The sequence below is a fragment of the Pyxicephalus adspersus genome, chromosome 1 (genome assembly GCF_032062135.1).
Source record: "Pyxicephalus adspersus chromosome 1, UCB_Pads_2.0, whole genome shotgun sequence".
Lineage (NCBI taxonomy): Eukaryota > Metazoa > Chordata > Amphibia > Anura > Pyxicephalidae > Pyxicephalus > Pyxicephalus adspersus.
In genome coordinates, this window is record NC_092858.1 from 10,314,566 (window position 1) to 10,324,991 (window position 10,426).

Here is a 10,426-nt window from a genome sequence, read left to right on the forward strand (position 1 = left end):
TGATATGCAAAAAGAAACAACTGCAGAGTTTGTCTTGGTCATTAAAGAATTACAAGAGCTTGCTGAAGAGCTCAGTCTCAGCTGTGTTTAGCAAAAGATTTCTTCTGCAAGTCATGCAAACCGCCCTCTCCACCCTCCAAGTCTCCATCCTTCACACTAGGGAGCAGGGAAGCCCCGTTTGTGTCAAGGAGTCGTCTGTATGTCGGATGTCCTTAACCAGAGGATTACTTGTATTACCTGGATGTCATTCTACTATATGCCTATTGCTGGTATTACCTTTATATTATTTTTACTGAATGCATTGTTTGGGCCATGCCTCGCTTCAACTTGGGCACACCTGCAAATTGTGTCAGCTAAAAATGGTTAGAGATCAGCTGCATGGGGGACACATAGGGCCATATATGTCATAATGCATAGTAATGTCACCCATAGATTTACATATTGATATGTGAAATAAAATAAATGTATTTGATATGAAATAAATACAGGTGCAATTGAAAGGAATACCATTACTTTTTTTTTGTGCTGACAGTGTCTCCTTCAGGAACATTTTCAGGACATAACAGGAAGTGAGAGTAAAGCAGTTGTCCCCATCAGAAGATTTCTATTCTTGTTCCAGTAACAGCTAAATACATAAGAATCAATGGGGATGGATAGAATAATTGACAAAAGGCTCAGCCCTCATTGCCTCAGTGCCATAGGGGAGTAATAAACAGGTATTGGATTGGATTGAATAGAACGGATTAAATATAGATTGGATTGGATTGAATAGAAGGTATGTTTACATGATTGCAGTACTCACTTATTACCTAGAACTAGAATTATTATTAACTTATTTTTATAGCGCCAACATATAATGTAGCGTTGTACAAAGTCCATTGCCATATCCCCGTGGATTATAGGATTGGGATACATCTTTTGTTTCCAGATTTATTATAGGAGTAAGGTAAGGTAAGGCTATGTTCACACTGGCGGTGAGGTTGCAGTGCAGTTACTACTTCCTTATCCCAGTGAACCAACCGCCTGTTGGAAGACGCTACAGCAGCCCCAACCCACAGCAGCCCCATAGAGAATGAATGGAGGTGGCAGTTAATGGTTCATTATTGCTCATTGATGTGTGCTGTGATATCTTCAGATTTTGGTGCTTTATAATCATGTTGGTGATTGAGAAGATGGTGAGATGCCAACTACCTGTACTGGTAGCTTGTGCATGATCCCGCTGCAGGAATGAACCGACCCTATTATTGTGGTTCCATCAAACACACAGAATGATAATAAAATGTTATTTTTTTGGGATCCAATCACAATCTTCAAGATTTTGGGATGGGTTGTGGACCAGTAAAGCTCAACCTGTGCCAACCCTGGTCAGAATACTGACAACTCAGCAACTAGGAAACACTGCCACCTAGTGTCTGCAAGTCCTATGTGCACCCACTTATACAGACAAACAGTCCATGACACCTCCACCCCAAAGCAGGGTAACAGCACAAGTAGGGTCAAGGTGTTGTCACCCTACAACAGGCAAAGCTGGGTTAATCTCAGGACTGCAAGGATAGAAATACAAATCCTCTACGGCGTGGAGTCTACTCTCTGGATGGAATATTTCAATTACCCAGCCTGAATGGCAAATATTTGGGTAACGTTGGCATTTATGATCACCCAGGAGGTGCAGATTTTATATACTGACCTTGGAAATGAGTTTGGGAAGTGAACCAAGCGCCAGCTTTTTATCTAATCCATTTATCCCGCCATGACATTTAATGTTCCACTTATACTGTTATACTGTATAAACACCAACGTGCGCTGGCAGAGGGCCCTGGCCCATTATAAAAAGGATTTCAGCAATCATTTCCATAAGTAAACAGCACAGCTGCCAGGCTAATGCGTTCCGGGGAATTGTTTACACACAGCCTAGGAAGAGAGCCTGGTGACACAGGTGATGGGGTGGTATACCCCATGCCAAATTCTGAGCAGCGATGAGCATAGCTATATTCATCTCAGTCTTCCAAGACAGGCTTGCTTTAAAGAGAACCTGTCTCAGAAGCCTCAGAGGAATATCTGGTTCAGGCACTTGTGACAACTGTCTTCCAACGATGCTCCTGCGTTGTCATCCTGTAATATGTAACCCCAAAGTAGCTGTGATGGCACAGTCGTTGTCACCATTAGGAAGCAATAATGTGCAGCTGACCGTGGAGCGAGTGCATGTAGACAGGAAGTGGCTGAAAAACAATGGATGAAGAAAAGTTAAAATATTTTTTATTGTTTATCATACACAGAGCTTTAACAAAGTAAATATCAGCAGGGTAGGGGTCATTCCTAATTTTAATCCCCCTCTGCAGAGTAAACTCCTTCTACCCCCACTCTGCACCATTCATCTGCCAAGAGCATTGAAGATAAATGGTACTTTTAAGTAGAAAAGGACACGCCCCTTCCTGTCAAGTGACAGCTCTAATGCTTAGTGATTGGCTCAGTGCCATCACGTGGGTGCAAAGCCTACATCCAAGTATAAGCTCTGACTACAGCAACTTCGCTAAACGGAGCAAAGGGAAAAAAAAAAGAAATGCTGTTTGGGTCAGGTGTACTATGCGAACCTGTTGTTTTATTCTGGACAAAACACAAGCTTGCTTTAAATATACCACCAACTGCTGCACAGTGCACTAACACAAATATATATAGAACTCTGTTCTGCCAGTCCTGCCTTTTATATTGCTCACAACCAAGGTGACTGACAGATTTCCTATTGCAGGTTCCTCTGGTGATCTGTCCTGTATTAAAAGTCTACACAGCAAGATTTCTGGCAGGTCAAAGCAATGCTGTCAAAAGAAAAATGCTCATGCCTTGCAACTTGGCTGAGATGATGGAGATGATGTCATCAGTCAGCTGCAGGCAGCACGAAGCTGTCCTCAGTCTCCTCTCCCACAGTGATCACTCTGCACCATTGTAATATCTCTGTGACTTGGAAGTAACAAGCTGACATCATTTAGTAGACATGGGCCTATTAGAAAATCAAATATTTCTGATTTTCTGGATGAGTGAGGTTTCCGAGTAAACAGCGACGTCATATCGCCTAAAGGAAAGTTCTGGAAGGACTTTGTCTGGTTCCGCTCTGGTGCGGCCAGGATCGCTGTTTCCAATCTCCCAGAGTCTGATGGAATTTGCGTATATGTCCTTGTTAGTATATTTCTTTTTTTATTTGAAACAGAACTAAAACCCCCCCTCCCCGGCTCAATTGTGGTCACCTCCAATATTCTCCCCCTGTCCTCTTCCAGGTCCAGGATCTCTGACCATAATAATTATATATATTGGATAGAGCCTGGAAGGGTCACAACCCCTTTCAGGTTTTTGTGGTTTTGCAAGGAATATACTTTTTTGTGCTTGGAGTTCAACTTTAACTATTCATTCTTAGCTGAAAAAATATTAAATTATAATCTTTAAAAAGAACAATGCATATGAATTCATTAAATGACTTTCAAATGTTAAATTGTAAAAGTAGCAGCAACCTCATCTCCGTGTTGTAGATAGACTGTGCAGAGAGCAGAGCTGTGGGAGGAGCCAACAGACCACACCCACTAGAGGTTGCCTGCAGAAAACTAAAGAAAGGGGCGGTTACCAGACCAGTAACCTAGCACAAAGGGAGAGAGTCTCAGTGCCTGGTCTTTATTACAAGAAGTTCAGGGGTCGATTTATTAAAAAAATTGCAATTAGAAAACAGATTACCACCTCATTGCTCACCTTTTTTCTGATTACCACATTTTAATTCACCGGGTTTATAAAAGGCAATCAGCTTTTTTACTATGACAATTAGTCCTTCATTAGCTTACTATAATTACCCTGATTTAAAGAACAAAAACTCCATTCACTTAAATGGGGTAACTGCCTATTAATCCATTGCCATTGACTGTGATCAGTGCCTAAGTGGCGCTTGCAGCAATAGTGAAGGACTCCATTAGTCACAATAGAGATCGGTGGTGTATGTTTTAAAGATGCAAGTGCTTTCCGGCCATCTATAAAGAGTTATGAGGTGGATGGCCCCTTTATAAATTTGACAAACATCTTTTTTGAACATGGAAAATGGCTAACTTGACAAAGCCAGCTGATCACTGCTTCTATAAATGTGGGAAGTGAGTGGTTTGCTAGAAAACTTGGGGTAGTAGTCTAATCTTTGTGTTGTATTTGCTCATCCAAGTTTTAAGCTTGTCACCACCTCCAGACAATGTCTGGTATGTACCCGGATGGCACTACCCCCAAGCAGTGATACCGTATCCCGTTGGCAGGCTGGCACTGTAAATATAAATTGCGCAGTCATACACCTGGCAGGAGTTTAGGATAACATTCAGCTTATCACCTGCAGAAAAATTGTGCAACCTTGTGAGAATACGCCTTCCTAATCCGCCCCCGGTATAAAGTTTCACACTGATCAGCCAAACAAGCCACTGATTACAGAGCTCTGCGGTTATTACAGATAATTTATGCATACCTGGAGTGCCGGATAAATGCAATGTAGGATTTGTGCCAAAACAAATTCCACACCTGAAGTCTGATTCACATATAACAGGGCATTCTGGATTCATGACTGTGCTAGATTATTGAAATTAAAGATCTCTGGAACAGAGAAAGTGAGTGTCTTTAAGCAATTTTTCCAAATGAAAAGGCCCATAGGCAACGCAGGCTGCAATACTTACCTGGAACCTAAAATTGTCCCTTGCAGTACTTCTTTATGCCACAAGACTGAGGTAAAACGTAGTTTGTATGTCATGGTCCCACTCCCTGGCATAGCAACATGCTATATCTTATAGAGTCCTATAGATGTGCATATCCATAAGCTAACTTTCCTGGGACATAATAAATACATAATAACCATAACGTGTGTGTTGTATGTACACCAGTTTGGCGATCGGTAATCGTTCATTTACTGCTGAGTTACAGTGGAACCAAACTCTATGGTGGGTGGTGAGCCTCTGCCATAATCAGCAAGTATGGCACAGTATACTTCCCGCATATGGCACAGACTTACCTGTGTGCATAAAAGCATTCAGTACAATATTTATTTAGAAAAAAAGGAATATTGTATGTAATTCACATAAAAAAATATGAACAGAAATTTTGAAAAAAAATAGCGGATGGTGATATTTGAAGGAGGACTGCTGCTCAAAAATCAAGAACATCTGTCCAATTTTTTTTTTCGCAAGTTTTTTTTTTTTTTTGATTGTTGATTTCACATTGTATAAAAAAAATTATAGATGGCTTAAAAAAAAAACAACAACATTGTATGGTCCGAGGAAGCAACCTACAGCTGCGAAACACATCACAACAAAAAAATATAAAAATTTAAATCTGCTTTTAAAAATTTGGAGTGAGGTTAGTGCAGAAAGGGATAGACATTGTCTGCTGTAATCTGCTTTTTACTAATTTACTAATCTGCTTCACCTGCGGGTGCTGGGACTGAATTAACTCCCATTTCCTTACATAGGAGTTACATTATGCAGACCTGGCCAATCAAGATGACCAAGGATAGGAACAAGGAAGAAAAGAAGGAAAAAGAGGTGGCACCCTGCAACGGAACGGGAACAGGTGAGTATATGCAGGTAAGTTCTGCTTTAATGTGAATTATATCATCAAAAGAATTGAACTGAATGTTATAATTTTTTCTCTGTATTGAAAAAATTTGTAAAAAAATAAATAATTATTGTATGCTTTTATGATATTTCTGTGTCCTCTACAATCCCAAGGAGGAATGAGAAAATATAGTCAAATTTACTTAAATTAACAAGCATCCAATAAACAGTATACAGAATACATAAGGTAATGCTGTATACAATGGTACATGTTTACAAACATTTTTATTGATCATACATAATACGATCGTCACTGAACCCGACGCGTTTCGCTAATAGGCTTCCTCAGGGTACTTTTAGAGACTCATAATTAATAGAAGATCACTGGTAATGATTGCTGTTTGCTCTCTGGAATGGTCTTCCTCATCCTATTCGGCTTGCTCCTACTTTCTGCTCATATAAAAGATCACTCAAACTTGCCTACCCATCTTCTTCTTTCTTTTGAAACCCTGACTACTGCCCACCATTCCATATCTTCCCTCCTATTGTGTGAGACGTCCCCCACCTACTAGATTGTAAGCTCTTCAGGGCAGAATCCTCTCCTCCTCCTGTGTCACTGTCTTTATCTGTCTGTCATTTGCCACCCATATTTAATGTACAGCGCTGCATAAAATGTTGGCGCTATATAAATCCTGTTTCTTCTTCTTATTAATAATATTATTAATAATAATAATAATAATAATAACAATATTAATAATATTATTATTATTATTAAAAGGGGAGACTAGAATGAGCAAAGCCTCCAGCATCCTTTTCTTTGTCTTTATAATATTCAGTTGGGAACTATCCACATGATTACTCCTTACCATTAACTGTCTGCATTTCCCTAAAAACGGCCCCAATCTTTTTCCAGGATCCCAGATATTTGCATATCTAATTTGTTTATTTTCCTTTATCAGCCCAATGACAACATTCAGTTCCAGTTTTCTGATGATGATGAAATTAATCCCTTGACTGTAATTAAGGTCATGTGTGGTCACACGGCAATGCCGTTCACATATTCTGTTCCAGGCGTCTAGAGTTACCCATTCGTGGTATTCTGCTGCTCTGATTGGCTGATAAACTTTCCAAAGTCGCTGTAGTTGGATGTAAAGCAAAGTACAAATACTACGAAACAGATGCTGAGCTGCATGCAGTATCGCTACACCGGCCAAATGGCTAAATATTAGTTTATGTCATTCTATTTCGGGAAGGGTCAATATTCAAAAATCCACCATGAAGAGGAGCTGATTTTTGATGGTTTGCTGAAGCCGCTTGGAGAAAACATCATATATTGGTGTAAACAAGTCAAAGCAAAAATAAAGTCACCATGGGGATTTCTGTGCTCAGGGCTTCGCCAAGAGGGAATCAGGGGGTAAAGATAATTTTTAGTTTACAAATTCCATTTATTATGGTGAATGTGAAGGGTGAAAGTGGTCAAATAGCTGAATGCGTCATTGAAATTACAAAATGTGCTGTACATAAGTGACATCAGTATATACAAATGCACCTCCGTGTCTCCAACCTCCTATCACCCAGTGCCAGGGTGTGATAGTACAGTGTAATATGAATATACAGTGTAATAGAAATATATATGTTGGTGATACTCAGGGTAAACCCAGGTAAAATTCTTGCAGGAGCAGCTACAAAGAGTTCACTCCATTGATATAAGCATGTTTCCCATATCTACATCTCCCAAGAGCCCCCTATGTGTGTTGTCATATGGAGAGGGTCATGGATACATAAGGCCCGATATATAAAAGCTCTCCAATGCTGTAGAGGATACACTTTCATCATTGAAGCTGGGTGATCCAGCAAACCTGGAATGGAAGTGGTCCAGGATTCAAAACATTCGCTAGCAAATAGCAAATGACCATGATCCATTCCAGGTTTGCATGACCTCCCAGCTTCACTAATGAAAGTGTATCCTTTCCATCCTTGGAGAGCTTTAATAAATCAGACCCATGTTCTTAAGAGCTAACCCTCTCCATGACAGATACCTCACTTCCTCCCCATGTAGCCAGTGACAGCTTGGCTGATCATTGCTGTCATTGACAGCGGGCAGATCTTCCCCTGCCAGGCTCTACAGAACTTAAAAACCACGAATCTAGAGGTAACCCATGAATACAGCAAAATAGTGCCACATCCCCTAATCAAATAGAAAAGAATTGTTTTGTTTGAGGGGAACACAAGCGGGATTTTTGAGGCACATAACAATTATATATATATATATATATATATATATATACATAATTTCCAAAGGATTTCCAAATGATTCATGTTTCAGCAAGGCTCTACAGAACTACATCTCCCAAGAGTCTTTTGCCTACACACAGTGTGTGGGTATGTGGAAAGGGACAGGGATACATAAAGTTCTGTAGAGCAACCCCTCTCTATGAAAGACTTTCCCCTGATGCAGCCAGTAACAGCTTAGCTAATTATTGCTGTCACTGACAGCCAGCAAAGAAAATCTTCCCTTCTCTGCCAGGATGTGCATTGAATTATCAGTCAGCCCCACTGGTGTTGTTAGCCCAAACAAGAACTTAGGAGCTCACAGGTTAAATCAACATATTTTTCTGTACTTGCAACATTTTTAAAAGGATGACAAATTAGGAAAATGTGCATACCAGAGATGTACTGAATATGTTTTTTCACTCTAAAAACTGCCAGACATAAACCTCCATTTGTAGTTCTAATAAATTTAACAGAAACCCTAAAGGTAAAGAAGTTTACAATGTTTACAGTTTAAATGTACCTTTTTTATTAGAAATTCCCTAGGAAACAAGTTACAGTTCTTATAGGGTGACGCTCCAGCCCTGATGATGCTCTAGGATGAGTGAAACGCGTAGGGTAGACTTTGCATGACACATCATTTGAGAAGAGTGGTGGACTGTTTGCCAGCTCAGTTTTGCTGGCTTTCAGATTGTCTTTTAAGCTTTGTATTTAACACTTTCAGAATAAATTATACGATCTGCACAATCATTTTGTGTTCTAAGTGCGTTCTTTTTGAGGAGTAGCTGCCCATCTTATAATAATTGGTGTAAGCTGTGGGGATCTCAAAGGCGTTCAATCTCTGGAGGCTGCACACGTGGATAGTGATACCTTCTTCTGAGAGTGGTGCTGGAAAATATAGGCCATTGTAGCAAAGACCTGTTCCAGTAAGTGATGATATGAAGATTCTTAGTGTAAGTGTTACAAAGCAGCTGGGTTATTATGCTTACATGGACCAAGTTTGATTTATGATCACCTGTTTTTGACTATAATTAATAAAAAAAATAAAAAACAGGATTTATATATAAACATTTATTACATATATATATATATAACATATTACGCAGCGCTGTACATTAAATAGGGGTTGCAAATGACACACAGATACAGACAATAACACAGGAGGAGGAGAGGACCCTGCTTCGAAGAGCTTTCAATCTAGGAGGTGGGGGAAGTATCACACAATAGGAGGGGAGATATGGAATGGTGGGTAAGTAGTGAAGGTTTAGGGGACAGAAGACAAGTAGGCAAGTTTGAAAAAAATGGGTTTTAAAGGGCTCTTTTAAATGAGCAGTGAGTAGGAACAAGTCGAAAAGGATGAGGATGACCATTCCAGGGAGTCGGGGCAGCTCTAAAAAAGTCTTGGAGCCGTGCGTGTGATGAGGTTATGAGTGGGGAAGTCATTAGTAGATCATTGGAGGAGTGAAGAGAGCAGCTAGGGGAGTATTTTTCTATCAGGTCAGAAAGGTAAGTGGGACAAGAACTGTGGAGGGATTTGAAGGCAAAGAACAGGAGCTTGAATTTGATTCTAAGGTGAAATGGAAGCCAAAGAAGAGAACTGCAGAGGCAGCAGAAGAAGAGCGGTGGGAAGGATAGACATGGCTGCAGCGTTTATAACAGATTGTAGATCCCTGCCCTAATATAGGCCGCTATAAAGAATAAAAGCGCACAAGGTGGAATATTGTTTAGGACGTTACAGGTTCACTTTAGGCATGCCAGTAATATGCCTGTGCCATCCCGATCCACAACTGGAGCTCAAATCCTATACAGGGCTTCCCTATGTGATAGGTGATTGGTTGATCAAGCATCAATTACCATGTCCTATGCAAAGACCAGTTCTCCAATATCTGGACACATTGGGTATTTCCTATGGCACAGTTTTTTGGTTTTATTTTATACTGAGCCTGGTACAAGCTAAACCTGTGACTTTGCCTACTATTGACACAGGTTTTGTTTAATGGAATGCACACTCCCTTATCAGAATTGCCAACTTACATCATTCTATACAGATGTTATTGTAATAAATGATTTCATGGGATTTGTATGTCTGGAATTTAATTCAATCGCAGCTCCTGGTGATGTCATGGCACCGAGCCTTTCTTGCTGGATTCCTGAGCTGTTGTCTTTTCGTTAATCTGTACAGATCTATTCCTCGTTCCTGGAGAATAATTACAGCTTCCAGCAATGACTAAGCAAGATAAAAATTCCATAGGGGTCATTTCAAAAAGGAGAAATAAAGTCAAAGACAAGACCAATAATGTACTGTGGCACTAAAAGCAGATTTGTATGAATTAAGGTTGAATTCAAGTACAAACCTGTGCCTAGGCATCTTCTCATTGTCAGGTATACAGCCTGAATTTCCACCAGTGGGGAGCAAAAATGGTTTTCTTGGGGTGAGGAAACTGAGCTCCAGTGTCACCACATTCCTTCGGCCCCCCAAGAGATTCCTCCCACTTCCCAAACCTACACTGTCTCTTTGCACAGGGCATAATACTTATAGTCCCTCATATTCTGGGGTTCTCATATCCTGAACCCCCTGGGATGTAAAGCTCCTGTCAAGG